We start from the raw sequence: 18238 nt of genomic DNA, 5'->3' as shown, positions 1-18238 counted from the left end.
CTGTATAACATGATATATTATGTTGATAAGAAAATACCGATTATAAAATGAAGAAAAACTTGTACCTTGGAAAAAGAACCAAGATAAATTAAAAGCTTTAAGATCAAGATGATATTTAGTAGAGTTAAAAGCTAACTATATAAACATATATATATATATATATATATATTTTTTTTTTTTTTTTGGTGAGGAAGATTAGCCCTGGGCTAACATCCATGCCCATCTTCCTCTACTTTATACGGCCGCCACCACAGCATGCCTTGACAAGCGGGCCATCGGTCTGCGCCTGGGATCTGAACCTGCGGACCCCGGGCTGCCAAAGGGAAGTGTGTGAACTTAACTGCTATGCCACTGGGCTGGACCCAACATATATATATTTTAATAGTACAGAAAATTAAACAATAGGAAGTAGAGATGGTTAATCCAGGTAGATATCATATATATTCATCTTGCACCTATAGCTATGTAGTAAGTCATCATAGATGGACCAGGTAATGGTATTGAAATGAAAGCATTAAGCAAAATATTGGAGACTGAGTTGCTGAGTTTTAATAACTGTAAAGAAGAAAAGACTCTCTTCTCTCCTCCAAGAGATGTTTCTCCTGCCAAGAAAAGACTAGTATCTGGAAGCCTCCTTATTTTAGGAGCTTAGAAGAATGCCAACACTTCCAAATTGAAAGTAACTGAAAAGATGGACCCAAGCTGACCATCAAATAACACTTATCTAACCACACAGAATGAGAGCAACTCTTAAAGCAAAGTAATTTGATCAAATGTCATTAGTGAGCTACATTCTAAGAACAAAGGAAACCACATGGAAAGTTTTAAACTTGATTCAATTGTTTTGTTTGCTTTAATGTCATGTAATTTTGGATCTGTTTTCTTGGATGGTCAGATAAAGCAAATAGATAATGACTTTTAACTGGATAGATACAATATTTTTCAGTATTAAAGGGAAAGAGGTACAAATACAATACAGGATTAAAAATTTAAATGTGAGCTATTTATTTTAGAATGTAATTGGAATTATAAATATGGATGCATGCCTTTGTAAGAAAAAAATACATGTCTTTCGTGGCTTGGACACTGAAATTGTTCACCTTAATGTCTAGATTCTCATTGTCATTTGTATTTTTCCACTAAAATGAACCAGAGTTCCTTGGAGATAAGGATGTTAGGGGCAGGAAGATATAAATGAGACTGAAAAATCATGTTGTGCCTGAAAGAAAGGAGACTTTTAAATTTAATGACATCATGTATAAGGGTCACAGAAGCCAAAGTTTAATGTGGCTCTCAGGACAAAGCTGTGAAAATTTGAGCATCAAAAGGAGAAAAATAGCTATGGTCTATTGAAACATATTAAATATAAAAAACCATGAATCATTAAGTATTCTAAAACTAAGTCATTTACTCATCTGGTCTGTTTTATTGCATCAATGAAGAAAACCAAAACTATAACTATTAACTCAGTTAAATGATATTTTCTGAATCATGGGAAATATCAGTTAAAACACACACACATGACATGGAGGCAGAAAACATGAAGTGAAATTCACTTGGATAAAATATTAAGTATCCTAAAGAATTTTATGGTCCTAAGAATATGAAAGAATGAGAGTACATTCATTCAGAAGGTCTTTGTAGTTATAGTTCTGAACATCCCAGCAATGATGTAAATAACTAATTTAGGCTTTGACTCTGAAGTGAAATCTTACTAAATTGTTCTCAGTATTGAAACGTCTAAGATCTTTAAATTCAAGGTATTTATAAGTTTAGTATATTGGATTTATAAGAACTATTTTCTATTCAGGAATGTTGTATTTGTTAAATCATGCAATATAAAATACTTAGAAAGGCAATACTTGAGGTGAACCAGCTAAATCTGCTTCATACACAGACCATTAACCACCACCATCGGCATCTCTGTTCCATTCCCTGGCCGCTAACTGCTTGACCTACAAAAGACCAACATTGACAAGGAAAAATCTGCCTCAGCGTCAATAAGCTCCTTCCTCACTGTATTCACACACTCTAACCACAGCTAGAAGGGATCCTTGTGTCTCCTAAATCCCATTTCCCTGGCCTAATCCAGGAACCACTCAGTTTCAAACATAGACAAAAGGGAGATGAGAGAACAAATAAAAAGTGCTTGGTTTATACTTCATTTTCTACTATAGCAGTTTCTCATTCTGTGTGCTGTCTTCGTTGTGATGCTTATAAGGCAGAAAAGGTCCAAGCCCATATAGGACAACATCAGGAGTTTGGGGCATTCACCCACCTGCAAAATGACATTCTAAATTAATTTGTTACTATAATATCTTAATGGGAATATACCTATTTAGATGGCCCAAGATTTTCTCCTTCAGAATGGCAAATGCTATTTCAGCATGTCTTTTAATTTACACATTTCCTAATATATATGTGAAGTGCTAAACAACTTCAACTATATACTTTATATTACATCTAATAAATATTTCTTTTGCTCACCTTCATCCAATCCCCTACCCCCTACCCCTTGCCTCTTATAACCCCAAATCTGATCTTTTTGTCTATGAGTTTTTTTTTTTTAGATTTCACATATAAGTGAGATCATGCAGTGTTTGTCTTTCTCTGTCTTACCTATTTCACTAAGCATAATGCCCTCAAGGTCTATCTATGTTGTCACAAATAGCAGGATATCTTTCTTTTTTTATGGCCAAATAATATTCCGTTGTATATATATACAACAATGTCTTTATCCATTCATCTGTTGATGGACATTTAGATTTTCCATGTCTTGGCTATTATAGATAATGCTGCTATGAACATGGGGGTATAGATATCTCTTCAACATAGTTTTTCATTTCCTTTGGATATAGTTCCAGAAGTGGAATTGCTGAATCATATGGTAGTTCTATTTTTAATTTTTTGAGGAACCTCCATACTGTTTTCCATAGTGGCTGCACCAATTTACAATCCCTTCAACAGTGCACAAGAGTTCCCTTTTCTCCACATCCTCACCAACACTTTTTAGCTCTTTTCTTTTTGATCCTAGCCGTTCTAACAGGTGCAAGGTTATTCTCATTATCTTTTTGATTTGCATGTCTCTAATGATTAATGATGCTGAGCACCTTTTCTTGTACCTGTTGGCCACCTATATGTCTTCCTTGGAAAAATGTCTATTCAGATCCTCTGCCCATTTTTCAATCAGATTGTTTGGTTTTTGGTTATTGAGTTGTATGAGTTCATTATGCATTTTGGATATTAACCCCTTATCAGATACACGGTTTGCAAATATTTTTTCCCAATCCGTAGGCTGTCGTTTCATTTTGTTGATCATTTCTTTTGCTGTGCAGAAGCTTTTTAGTTTGATGTCGTCCCACTTGTTTATTTTTAATTTTGTTGCTTTTTCTTTAGGTGTCATGTTCAAAACATCATTGCCAAGACTCATGTCAAGGAGCTTTTTTCTATGTTTTCTTCTAGGAGTTTGATGGTTTCCACTCTTACATTTAAGTCTTTAATCCATTTCTAGTTAATTCTTGTGAGTGGTGTAAGATGGGGTCTAGCTTCATTCTTTTACATGTGAATATCCTATTTTCCCAGCACCATTTATTGAATAGACTATCTTTTCTCCATTGAATATTCTTGGCTCCCTTGTTAAGTATTAATTGACAGTATATGCATGGGTTTCTTTCTGGGCTCTCGATTCTGCTTATGCCTCTATTGTCGTTATTTTTAAGCACTTCACATTTGTTTTGAATTTTTGTTTGTGCAATTTTGATATAAAATAAAAACAGAACCTAAAAAGGATAGAAAAAAAAATCTTGTTTTAACGGTAAGTATATGCAAGAAAACACTTTGAGGCTTGACAAAATTTTGGCCAAATTAGTCCTCTCAAAGAAGAGGAAAAACAATGTAGAGAATAATAAAGGGAGAAGAAAGCAGTTGAAAGGGAAATGGACATTTGTGAGGGATTTGTAATCATTGGTGAAGGTAGGGTCAGATCATAAAAGAGAAACTTGGTCAATTTCAGTTTTACAAAGACTTTTTTCTTTATATATATATATATATATATATATATATATATATATATATTTTTTTTTTTTTTTTTTCCTACTAGAAAATGTAACCTGCAGAAGCAATGATTTCCATTCATTCAGTGGACTCATGTAATTCTTTTAAGTGAGTACATTTGGTGGGTTGGATTAAATTTATAAATAAATAATTAAAAGGAATCACCAAAATGTTATTAATATACACAGAAGGCTAATTACATGCCAGGAAGTGGACAAATCAGTGCTTCTCAAATTGTAACGTGTCTACACATCACTGGGGGATTTTTGTTAAAATTCAGATTCTGATTCAGTAGATCTGGGGTGAGGCTCTCAATTCTGTGTACCGAACAGGTTCCAACGTAATGCCTGTGCTGCTTGTCTGTGCATCACACTTTGAGTAACAAGGGTTCAAGGATTTTTCCATATATGATATTTAAACTTTATAATAATCTCAGTTGTGGAATTTTCAGCGATCGATAAGTTTAAATAAGAAGTGTTTGCACCATAATGCTAAAAGTAGAAATGTGGGTAATGAGGATAAATTTTCAACAACTGTAAATATCGAACCTATAATTCCAGAGGAGTATATTCAATTTCTTGATATACAGATTGTCTTCTTCTTGACTGATGTTCTGCTTGTAATGCCAGAAAACAGTGCTGTTTTAGGGAAAAAAATGCAAGGTGACTCTCAATTAGTGCTTAGATTTTAATATTTCTTGGCTAATATTCAGTGTGTGTTTCCTTTAAAAAAAGAGATGTGTTAAATTATTTTCAGAATCTAATTAAGAACGTATGGTTTGGGTTTATTAATTTCCATTTAATGCAGAGGATATTCAACTTAAAAAAAGTCTGTTATGCATGTTACTTTTATTATAAGATCTGCTTTGAAGATACGAATGATGCTTCTTGTCCTATCTTCTTTGATAGGATATAGATAATTCTGTTTAATCTAGGTTTTTTTATCTTTTGTCCTTGGGTAAGGTAGACAAATTGAGTTTCACTTTTAGTTTATTTATTCTGTCAGAGATTCTGAATCAGGAGGTAAAGTCGCTGTCTGACAAGAAAAAGTCAACATCTGTTGAGTTGATTTATTATTTATGTATTAGATTTTATGGTACTTTTCCTCTGAAGAGCTAGAAGTGTTCTACACATAATTCTTACACTTTTCAAATACTTTTCATAAGAACCACCTGTAAACACCCCAACATGAAAAGCGACAGAGAAGGAACAATTGAGGAAAACAAGGAAGAAGAGGACCCCAGGGCAAATATCACAGCCTCAAATAGGAGGTGTGCCTAATAATCAAAGTACTCACTTTGCAAGGCCACTGGGGATGTGCATGTCTCTGCCAAAGATTTCCCCCGGCACATCTGCCATCAGTGCATCCTCCCTGGCTCCCGGATGCTTCTGTTCTCTGTAGCTACCTCTTCTAGACTGTGAGCTTCCAACATTCTGTTGATTAGGGCAATCCAGGAATTTAATGTGGTATTGAGACTTCAGGCCCACCAAAGGGTCTTGCTCTCTATTTCTGCACATATTAGAATTTCCCAGAAGGTGAGTTTGTGGTGGGTAGGATAGTAAAGGTTTTTAAAACATGTTGTATACTATTTCATCAGATTTACATGTGACCATATTTAGCTATTCAATTAAATAACAAAATAATTTAACTATTTTAAATACATGAGGTAAGATTGAACAGACTTACTGAAAGATTTTATGAAGACTATTCAGATACTAAAGCATACTTTGCAAGTTTTATATTTCATTTACAGTTAAAGTCATTGCTCAAAAATTGGAAGTTAAAAATATGTTTAAATTATATTATCACATATATATATCTGTGATTTTATGTAATGCCTAAATACTTTGGGTTTTTCAATATTTTTTAATATTAATTTCTTTTTTTCTCTTCCCTTTTTTTTTTCTGCTGAGGAAGATTCACTCTGAGCTAACATCTGCTGCCAATCTTCCTCTTTTTTTTTTTTTTCTTGTGGTAGTTTAGCCCTGAGCTAACATCTGTGCCAGTCTTCCTCTATTCTACATGTGGGTCGCCACCACAGCATGGCTTGACAAGTGGTGTAGATCTGTGCCCAGGATCCAAACCCCTGAACCCGGACCGCCGAAGCAGAGCATGCTGGACTCAACCAGCAGACCACGGGGCCAGCCCCTCAATATTTTTAATATGAAAAAGATAATTAGAATGTTATCAGCAGAACATCCCTTTCTGAAATCCTTTCTTTATTGTGAAGTATGTGCATTTGGTTTGATAGCTGAGGTAAAGGAATGTAACTTCTCTTTAATTCTTTCAGGAATTCTTAGTCTGAAATATTCTGTTATAAAAAAGATCAAATATTTCCTTGGAAATATAGTGGAACCTTGCTGAGATAGTAAGTATATAATTTTAAGTTTCATGGTAAGGTTTTGTAATTCTATATTGAATTTATATTCTTGACTTATGTTAACTCTCTCTGCGTTCATTTTTCTAATAGAAAATAGAACCACAAAACACAGGAAGGTTTTAGGAAAAAAGCAGAAACATATGGCGTGGTGTTATATTTTTAAAATGGAAGTTACTAAAGTAACTCAATATTCATTACTTTCCAAAACATATCTGATGAGTTAAGAGTTCCTAGAGCCCTAACCAACACCCAGCAGCCATTTAAATTGAAATTCATTGCTGGACTCCATGAGGCAAAGAATAACAAAGAACTTGACTGCAAACAGAAAAGTGAGCATTTCCCCATGGATGAGGAAAGATAAAATAAAGATTGAGGTTTGTTATTTTATTAATGAATGAAAATGATACATCTGTTCTGTATAACTGACGGCTAACATTGCTGCTGGACACCTCGTAATTCACCTAATCAGAGGAGCAACCGATCAATAAGTGACAGTATTTTGACTGGTTGGTCTAGATTTTAATCTCTGGGAGGTTGTTTTATTCTGACTTCTAAGACCATGACAACAGAGAGAAGCAGAGACAAGACACCTCTGTGCTTAGTTTTCTATCTTTAACTTGCTGCAAGCTGTGTTTCCACAAAGCCACTATATGAATTATTTGTCCTAAATATATTACACTTCTGTGTATTGTTTGCACTGAGGCACATGTCAAAGCAGTGACTGAAATGAGCAGGTGTTAGAGATAGGTGTGTTTCTGAAATAGAGTGTCTGTCTTCTTTCGTGGTCTCTAAACGTGGAGAACTAAACATGTGGAGAAAAGAACTCGTAATAATACTTATTGTTTTCATTCATCCTTGATTTGGGTTTCAACACTTTCCTTCCTGAGAAGAACATATTTATTTGAAACAGATGTCTTGATGAAACATTTCATAAGATGGATCTGATTTCTCAATTACAAAAAGGCCACTCATACCAACTTACTGCTTTTCAATACATTGCTTTATTACTACGCAAACCTTGGATTTTCGTGCAGCTTGCTTAAATCATTTAGCGTGTTTCAGTCTTTCTATCTGTTCAAAGGGAATAACAAGATCCACTTCCTGCATCTTGATACTGTTAACAATACCATCCTCAGTTGCTTACACTTCTTTGGAAGACACATTATTGTCTATGGAGTCTGAGAAGGTTTCATGCTAGTGAGTCTTTAATGAAGCTGAAGGTTGAATTAGGCTGTCAGGAGCAGACAGGACTTACCTCACCAGAGACGTGTAAAATACATGGAGAATGGGAATCTGGAGTTCAGCTGGAGTGAAGGAACCAAGTAGTGGGATTTAAGACAGAAAAAGTTGGTTGGAATAGGTTGGGGCAGGAGGTGGGGCTTAAATACCTGGATAGAGTTGATGGACACTTGGGAGTATTTGACCTTTTGTGAGCCTGGGAATGCCATGGTGAAGGCCGTGCTTTAACACAATTTTGAGCACTGTGTACGAAATATCTAGTGTGTACCTCAGGCTAACTTGACAAGGACATGAAACAGAGTGGTGCCATTTAGAATGAAAAGGAAAGGATACATGTGGCAGATATTTCAAAGGAAGCTTCTGTAAGAGTTAGACTGATAGAATGTAAGGGATAAATTTGTCCCCAAAATTTTGCCTACAGCATTAGGAAAATGAACAATAATAGGGAAATCAAGACCGATGATGACATTGGTTTTAAAAAATGTTGATTTAGATTTCAAGTGTGTTGAATTTGACAAAAGATAATTTCCAGAAGAGAATAAGAGATTCTTTAAGGAGATATAGGGGCAAAATAGGTTTGAGAATTAACTTGTATAATAATTAAAAGCTTTAGGAAGAGATAAACTGACTGACTGGACTTTGGATAAAATGAGTAGTGAACTTAAATAAAATTAAGTTTTTGAGAAGTAGCATTGCATCAATTCAAATTAGTCTGAATGAATATAATTTGGAGGCATTGGCCCAATTATTGTACACTTTTTCACTGATTATAAAAGTAAGGTATGTCAGTATAGGAAATTTTTAAAAGTGGGGAAAAATATAAACAGGGAGGAAAAAAAGCAGCCTTAAAATCACCACCCACAGCAACAACTATGAACATTTTAACAAATTTGTGTCACTTTTTTATATGTAATTTCATAGTTGATTCTGCATTTTTGTGTTAAATTTAATATCTTTCTTGGCTTTACATAAACTTTTGTCATACCGTTAAAAATCATGTTAATGACTGCCTTCATTGAATTCATTAAGCTATTATTATTATTTCTATTATCTTTAAAAAATAATCTTGGAAGGGCGGTTTTTTCGTTTTTGTTTTTACATGGTGGAGGAGGTTGTGTGTGGCTTGAGGTCACAGGAAATTAGAAAGATTTTAGTTTAAGACAAAATTTGTGACTGTCAATCAAAATGATAGATGAAAAATATAGAATATCAGGCTGCCTCAGGTCACTTGAGGGAGGAACAGCGGGATATTTTTGGCATTTCTGCCAATAATTTATGGAATTAATGACCAAGCGCCTTTTACATCTATAATTATGATGAACTGCTGTGAAAATGTCACAAGGTGAACCATGACCTGCCTAGCTGTTGTCCCCATGCCCATAAAAAATTTGTTTCTGACAGTTCCAATCCCTCTAAACACACCCCAGAGTTATACTTTTCCAGGGTTCGTGTAAGGAGTTAGCTTTACAAAGCATGTTGTATTTAAAGATGCCATCAGGAGTAAAGCTTAAAACACATTCTTTGTGCCTCCTATATAGGTTTGGTATTTATAATAACTCTCAGGTAAATCTCAGAGATATGACTATGTCCTTTATAAAATAACATAGTTAAATGTATCAAGTAATCTGTTGCTACCCATGGTAGTTTTCTTGTGTTTTTTTAAGTCATTTTTTTTTGTTTCACATGAAGTGGAGAGAAACTAAAGTTTGGGTAATTTTAAAATAAATTTGTGATATTTAAAATTTTTATTATAAAGTAGTACTTCAATTTGAGATTTAATGTTGGATCTTGTCATAAGTGACCACAACAAATGTACTTAAGTTTCCATGCTTCTGTTTTTCTATTAATATAATACGTAGTGTTGACATTTTACTTAACCTGCAGAGTGACATTAAGTTTTATGTCAGATGCCAAAGATCTGTATCTGTATGTGGGCTTTGGTTGAGGTATAAAGAGAGCCAGCATGGACTGGTTGGCTACCCAATAACCACCCTGTGAAAACGGTGTCTCCGTTTACAGATGCTATTCAGGGAAGGGAGGCAACTTGTCCAGATTACAGAGCCAATCGTCTGCACCCACATTAATTTTTCTTTTATTAAAATTTTCAAACATATACAAAACTAGAAATAATAGTACAGTGAACTCTTATGTGCCTATCACTCAGTTTAAACAATGATCGACTCTCGGCCAACCTTATTTCGTCCACTCTCTCTCCCACTTTCCCTCTTGCCCTGTTTTCTTTTGAAGCAAATACTCATATTTCTTACGTCTGAAAGTCAAAAATTATTAAAGAAATTACCAACAATACTATCATGTCACTTAAGAAATTATAATTTCATAATATTATCAAATATAAGGGGTTCAAATGTCTCTGCCTCACTTTTTTCATTTTGTTTGAATTATGACTGAAATAAGGTCAATGCACTGAGATTGCTTCATGCAATTGTTCTATTTTAACCTAAAGCTTCCATCTGTCTCCTTTTTATTTTTTTATAATTCAATTCTTGAAGTAATAGGATTGTTTGGTAGGATTTTCTATAGTCTGATTGCATCCCTCTTGTGTTATTTAGGGTATTATACTGTCCCTGTATGTTCTATAAAGTGGCTGTTCAATTTAGAGGCTTGATTAGGTAAGGGCTCTATATTTTTAAAGATTCCTTCATAGGTGATATTGAATACTTATATCAAGAAGTATCCATTGTGTGATTTTTCTCTTTTTGCAGCCATTAATTATTATTTCACCAAAGGTTGCAAAATTATGATATTCTAATTTTACTAATCTTTCTTTATCTGTTAGCTGCAACACCTTTGTGAAGAGAAAATTGCTCTCATCAACTGTTTTCTTACTCTGAGGTACAGTTAATGTAGAAAGTCAAGATTAAAGCTTGATATTTTTCCTTTATCCAGTTTTGGCTAAAATAAAAAACATTGAGTTAATTATATAGCATCTTCCCTAAGTAATCAATGAGGTTCTTTTTAAAAATTATTATGAACTTATAGATTTAAAAATATTGATTCATATTAAAAATATGGTAATATTAATAGAATTATAACAATACTAGTTTTAGATGAATGGCAGAATACTATATCAACTTTCTTTACATTGCTTATTCACTTAGGAATATATACCAGGGATTGCTCCATAGCAATATATACTAGTTATTAGTTATTACTTTTACAAATATGTATATTTCATTGTATTGATATGAAATAATTTATTCAAGTCCTATCAATGGTTATTTCGTCTTTTGTTATTGTAAATTATAATGGCCTAATTGACCGATGTTTGCATATATCTTTCAAATTTTTCCTGTGGTATCTTTAGGATAGTTTTCCGGGAAAGAGATTGCTATATCAAAGGTTAGAGCATTTATGATTATGCTAGATATTGCCAAATTCTCTTCCATAATGGTTGTATCATGTTGCATTCCCTGCAGCAATGTATGAGGCCCCTTCGTCCTCAGCCTCATCAAGGATATCTGTTTAACTTTTAGATTTTTGCCAACTGCAGCACTATCCTACTCAAGTGAGTCCAAATGAAAAGCCAGTACTTTTTCTACTAATCCATAGTATCTTCTCTTACACATGATTTATATGATTTTTAATATAAAAGCAATTCTACCACTTCTTTATGCTGTGAAAACAAACACGTGCTTCTCCATTTAGTCCCAGATGTTATTGCAGTCTATGCCAAAGAAAACATGTGATTCTACTGACTTCTTCTTATGTATTTCAAAACCGTACCTGAATACATTAATTAAATTATTCCAAAGACCATTTCTTGGATCTGCTCTCTAATCAGCTCAGTCTATCTCTGTGGGGTGCAACTGATATAGTTAAATCCTGCCTGTTGGGTTCCTGTGTAAATGGGCTGTTCTGATCGGTGTGATCGAGTTTTGACTAAATTGCTTTTTGGACTATTTCTTTTTTCTGCTAAGGTTACAACACTGCTTCAGACAAAGAAAGTTTAGATAAATGCTTAGATTATGTTATAAAAAACACACAGAACATTTTTTTTAAAAAATAAAGGCAAGACTAAAATGGTGTCGAATTTCTCAGCTCTTTGTTGAGTCACTAATACAATTTCTGAACATGATATATACTGCTTTCATTTACTGTCCTGAATTTTAATTTTTTGCCTAAAGCTAGTTATTTTTCCTTAAAGTGAATCATTGATTCACTCTCCTAAAGCTGAATTTCAGACTCACAACCCCCTGCAGTGATACGCTTGTGATGACTGCAGAATCAGTCAGGGAAAGGAGGCTGTGTTGAACTGTACATGCAACAATGACTTCTGTTCCTTTTTCCAGTCAGAGAAATACCCTAGACTCCCTTCAACAGAAAGCAAACAAAAGCAATAGTTTATGAAAATGTTTATGAAATGGGGTCTAGAAACCAAACATAGTGGCAGCCACTTAGGCTTTTTAGATTTACACATTTTTAGCAGAAATAAAAATAAGCCTAGTTTTCGAAAACATCTCATGTTCTGCCTGAGATTTCATGAGAAGCTTTTGCAGAGGAATATGCTTTTATATTATCAAAGGATAAGTAAATGACTTTAAATTCTACTTATTCAGTATGAAGCTGAGTATGACATATGAATTCCATTAAGTTCAGTTCAACAAATACTGTTGCTACAATGCCAGAGGATCTATGTGAGGTGTTGTGAGGAATACAGAGATAAATAAGACATGATTTCTGAGTTCAAGGACATTCCCCCTCCTCCCAAGTTAATTCAATGTTTCCTTTGGATCTTTCAAAGTGTTTTTGGATCATAATCCTTTTGCAGTTTGGCTAGAAATATTTGGGGGGTTGTGTTGGAGTCATTAAGCACTTTATTTGTGTATCTGTGGAAGCGGGGCTACAGTATTTTTAACTATTGGAAACATGTATTTTTTAGATTCTGTGTCCAAGCTGTTCTCTGTCTGTACGTGTAAGCCATACAGAAAAATGAAGATGCTGCTGCTAGCAGAACATTAAGAGGGGAACACAGGTTCCTAAATCAATCTCTGGCTCAAAACATCATGTTAAGGGGCCAGCCCAGTGGCATAGTGGTTAAGTTCGTGTGGTCTGCTTCAGTGACCTGGGGTTCGCTGGTTTGGATCCCGGGAGCAGACCTACACACTGCTCATCAAGCTGTGCTGTGGCGGCATCCCACATGCAAAATAGTGAAAGATTGGCACAGTTGTTAGCTCAGTGACAATCTTCCTTAAGCAAAAAGAGGAAGATTGGCAATAGATATTATCTCAGGGCCAATCTTCTTTACCAAAAAAAAAAAAAAATTCGTATCACACACACACAAAAAGAGGGCAGTATCATGAGTTAGTGCCAGATGCTGGAATGTGGTTGAACCAGTGGGGCGGGCCCTCAGGAGGGAGAAGAGTGTTTGGATGCAACTTAAGACATCTCCTCTAAGGAGAACAAGGAGCTCCAGGAGTTTTTATAGTTTTCAAGGGAATATTGTGAAAAGAATTTCATATTTAAACTCTTGAAACATGAAAATGGTGTAATAAGTAAAACTTTTTTATGTCTGTATTAGTAAGCCAGTTTCTCTGCCATAAGCCTTTTCCATGTGAAACGAGCCGAGACAGGAAAAATACAATGTAGATGAAATCTCTCTTAGAGAAGAAGGGGAAGTAAAATAAAATTCTGCTTCTTCTGGCCACAGGGAATTATGGGGACAAAAGGGAGCCCAGGTAAGAGAGACATCTGGTTGAGATGGATGAGTCCCAGTATCATCCCTCTAAAATGAAGTCCTGGAATGGAAGGCACTTCAGACGTCAGGGGGGACGTTGAAGCTGGAGAGATGGGCTCCTCTTCCCATTTGGGACTTTCGTAGGGACAACAGGTGGTACACTGTGGTCTGGAATTGACCCCGAGCAGTATGGAGAGCCGAGTGCTGCAGTCAGGTAGAGAGGACCTATTGAGCAGCCATGAGTTACCCTTGGCTCTCTTGGTTAGGAGACACCCGAGTTTTCTCCTTGTCCCATATCAGGGGGAATACTGAAGGAAACTGAGTCTGTGGCCATGCCATGGGTCAGAGCCAAGATGACCCCCAGCAGGGACTGCCTGATAGACTAAGTCTAGGAACCTGTGGTGGACAACAGGGAAGAGAATCAGAATACGTCTACAATGCCAGCGAGAGTACCAAGGCGGGGCCGATCGGCAGAATGTCTCACTGAGGCCCAACCAAGTTGACAGAGACAAAAGCCACAAGTTATTCTAGGCAGCGGCAGGAACCAACTCATTGCACAAGGGTGGGAAGTTGTGCAACGACTCTTCAGAAATCCCAGCCAGCACGGACACAAGAACCAGCACAAGGCAAGGATCTTTCCTGTCTGCTAATGCTATGAAGTCAAATAAACTATCCTTAAAAAAACCTAGATGCCTTCTTGGAGGGGAGTGAATATAGAGTGGAGTTTTAGATAGACTTTTTTCAAAGTTACAAGGTAAACATTTTACTATGTTGGGCAAGTTTAATACTTACGTGTACCTCACTGCTCAGACAGTAAGATCAGTAATAGATAAAAGAGGATATATTTTTTGTGCACTTTTAAGTGCACTGTAAATAAATTTGTAACCCCATTAGAATTACATTGTAACTCTTTGTCATCAATTCCATATATACCAATGGGAAGTGAGTGGCTTTAGGGCAGAAAGCTATCTTATTCTACTTTCATATCTGTTGTGAAGAGCATAATGTTTGACTTTCAAAGCCCCGAAAGACCACCTGGTATGGATAATACCATCTGATGGGGTGAAGATCCCAACAGGTCCCTCAATATCTATTTGCTATTCCCTTCAGGGATTTTTAGACCCCTCTTACGCTTCCCCAATGCTTTGGAGTCTCTGGCTACATGCCTGACTGCTTACTAGATGCCAGTTGCTGTGGCCATCCCCAGCACAGTCCTGAGTGCCTAGTGGTCAGGTTCCCAGGATGAGTTTCTCAGGTGTGTCAAACCCTTGTAAGCCCATGCTTCAGACCTATCTGAGATATGTCCATGCAACTGTATAGTACCTTTTGTCCATAAATTATATGGACTGATAAAGAGAACTCTTCTAGAATCCCAATTCTCACTTGGGAAATGTGTAAGGATTTATATAATCTGTGTTATACTGGATTTACTACCACACTATCTATTCTTTACTAAACTCAATCTTAGAAGTTAGCAGCAGGACTGCAATTCTGGGTTTTCTTCTACCTATCCACCCTACTTTAGACCAATGGACAGTATAGTGTAGTGTTTCAGGGAATGTTGGTGGTCCTGAGAATGTGCCATGCAGACCCCCAGCTACAGGGAGCATGACTGACCACGGGGCCCAGGTGCTGTGTTCTGAAACCCGGAGCCGCATTTGCACTGAGGCACACTTCCTGCCAGTTGCTCCTAGTCAGTGACTGAGCACAGCAGGGAGACAAAGGGAGGCCCAATCTTGGCAGACAGAGGACTCCTCTGATGGCAGCTTTAGCCTGAGGACTCTTGGACAGCCTTGCCAAACCTTCCTTAGACTGTCTTGCATCTAAGTCACTTCCATTCAACCCATTTTTTTCTCTTTTTCATTTCTGTAGTGACTTGTATAGTGGTCTGAGAGCTCTCCCATCCTTTCCTGGCTTCTTCCCCATTTCTCCATATGCATTTCCCCAAATAAAATCTTTGTACTTTTAATCCTGTTTTGGTGTCTGCTTCTTGGAGCTCTTGAACTGACTCAGCCGTGGATTCAGATAAACTGGTTCAAATCTGGGCTCAGCTATTTACTGGCTACATGGCCTCTGTCAGTTAGTTAACCTCTGTATTCTGCAGTTTCATAATACATAATATGGGAATAATGAGGGTTATCTACTCCATAGGGTTTTAAGGAATAAAGCAATTCATGTATATATGTAAAGTACAAATGAATGCTGGTTATTATCACGCTCTCATGTTCATAGCACAGTTTACTGTATGGAAATCTGGAAAATCAAGAAAATCCCACATGAGCTGTCAAAGATGTTTTTCAACACATCTTGTTAGGTACCTCTTGAATTTGTATTTAACTAAAAAAAAGACAAAGTCACTATATCTGAGAAAGTTGAGGAATAAAAGCAGAAAATGAGAGCAATATTCATGCTTTAGACATATTGTTAGCAAAGTAATTAACATAGCAAAAATTTCCACATGCACAACTTAAAAGACCCCATTTTGCTGTACTTAACCACCTTACATGAACAACAAGAGACAATAAATTACAGGAGTCAATGGGCCGTCACTGAAGCCTGGGGATACAAGTGAGATGTGTGAAGGGTATGAAGAAAAAATAAGCAGATATCTAATAAATAATAACCAGCTCTTGTTCATAATCACTTTTGTAAGTGATATTTACCCAACATATTTGCAAAAATTTAATTTTTTAATTAATTTTTTTCTCAACAGAATTTTAATATGGAGTCAATGTCTTGGAACAACTATCCTAGAATACTAGCATATGATGCAAACCTGTATTTATATTTCATGCTTTTTAAGGCATTTTCATATAAATTATCTTAAAAAATTCTCACAACCACATGAGAGGTAGTATAACTAATATTAACAGTTTTATTTTATATCAGGATAAACAGATGAATGAGCCTATAATGACCCTGTAGAGGACACTCTGCTCATTCCTCATTTAGAGTTGATTGAGATTCTAGAGCTGATGAGGAATTGGATAAGTTCAGTCACATTCAGAATTTCTAGATCCATTTTTATCACTTCAGTACCAAATCAACTTGGTCTTCCATGAAACATCTGAGTCTTTCGAAGATGTTTTGGAGCAGAAATTACCCTGGGCTTTGTCTAACAAACTGGACTCTGTGAGTTGGGTGTTTTTTGGGGCATTTGTCCAAAGATATTTGGTGCAGTGACATATACAATTTCCAAACAATCAGTCAGATCTTATTCAATTAGCCTCCCTAAAATCTAGAGCTGTCACATGGTTCCCATCAGGATTCCGTCTAAGAACAAGTAGTAAGTGAGCCATATGGATTTTAGCCTCCCTCGGCAATTGAAAATGTGTTTTATTACACAGCTGAGAGTTTGTAGAGAGGAAGGCCAGCACATATGTAACACATGGCAGCCCCTGCTGGATCTTGCTATACGTCTGCTTTGAAATGGGTTGTGATGGGGCTTTTATTTGCCTAAGCTAGCACGCTTCCCCGGCCTTTGTGACTGTAGAGCAACATTTCTCTAAGGCTTTTCAAATAAAATCATGCTCTTATTTTAATTTTCCTATTCTCTCATTTTTGGTGAAATAAATAAGATAAAGAATGAATATCTGAGAAAATAACAAAATGCCGTATAATTACATGCCCTTTGTGTGCTTTTTAATTTTATTGTTTAATTTTCTATTAAACATAAAGATACACATATTTGACTTGAGTCAACCAGTTGAAGAAGGAAATTAGAGAAGACTTAGCGATTCAGAACAGAATGATGTTTCCTTGAACTTGCCCTATAAATGATCGATCAGGACTGCAGATAACTGTTTTATTCTTTCTCCTTCTGAGAGATACTGATACAATAGCTGATAAAAGTAAGCACTTTCGATGATTAACCTCGCCTGCCTCTTGGTTCTGTTCCTCCTAGCAGAAGAAATTTTAGTGTATATAAGAAACACCTAAGATTTTGGTTAAAAATGCAATTTCCTTGGCCCTCGTCTTCAGAAATTCTAATTCAGTGTATCTTGGTAGCGCCCAAGAATCTGCATTTACTAAGGACCCTAGATGACTTTGATGCTAGAGAGCTGGGCCACACTTTGAGAAAGGTGATTTTTTCTGATCACAATTTTACAGTTGAATCATCTCTCCCAAAGGACTACTTTGGCTATACATTTCTAGCCAGTTGAAGGCTTGATAAGAAAAGCTGATGAGTCCTGAATAGTGTTTAATTGTAGGAAAGCTAATTAGTCTCTCAAAGGACCGAGATAATAAATTATGGATTGTAACTTACTTTAATAGTGACAGATCAAGAGGACAGCACAATGAAGTGTAAGCTATTTAATTTGATTAACATACTTCAGAACTCATTGAATATAGCATTTTTCTTTCCCATCCCATTTCTTCCTCCTTGATCTTCGTTTCCTCTTTTCATATATCTTTTTCTCTTTTTTTTCTCAGTAGCTTATCTCTGTATATCTCTTCCTCATCTTTTCTCTTATTTTGTGCTGAAATTCCTCAACATTTTTTCTTTCACTTCCATCAAATTATTTTTATATTCCACTCAAGTATGTTCGTTATTTTCTTTTTCTTCTTCCCCCCATAATAAGGTGTCTTTCCACCCTATATCTACACTGTCCACTGCAACAACCTTTTTTGATAACATTGTGATTGAGTAATATTGTTTAGAATAACATTGTTGATGATCAAATGAAATAATTTATATGGAAGTACTTTGAAATTTGGTAAAAATTTATTAGGAGAAAATATAAATATTTGTTTTGGGTTGAAAAATCAGCAAGAATGATATTTGGGGTCTAATGCAAGATTGCCTTCACAAAGAGTGGGAAGAATACACATGTGACATGGATACAGCAAAGCGGGACTCTCCACGCTCC

Source organism: Ceratotherium simum, chromosome 4 (genome assembly GCF_057802395.1).
Source record: "Ceratotherium simum simum isolate JZ-2026a chromosome 4, ASM5780239v1, whole genome shotgun sequence".
Lineage (NCBI taxonomy): Eukaryota > Metazoa > Chordata > Mammalia > Perissodactyla > Rhinocerotidae > Ceratotherium > Ceratotherium simum.
Note: the sequence above shows the minus strand (reverse complement) of the source record.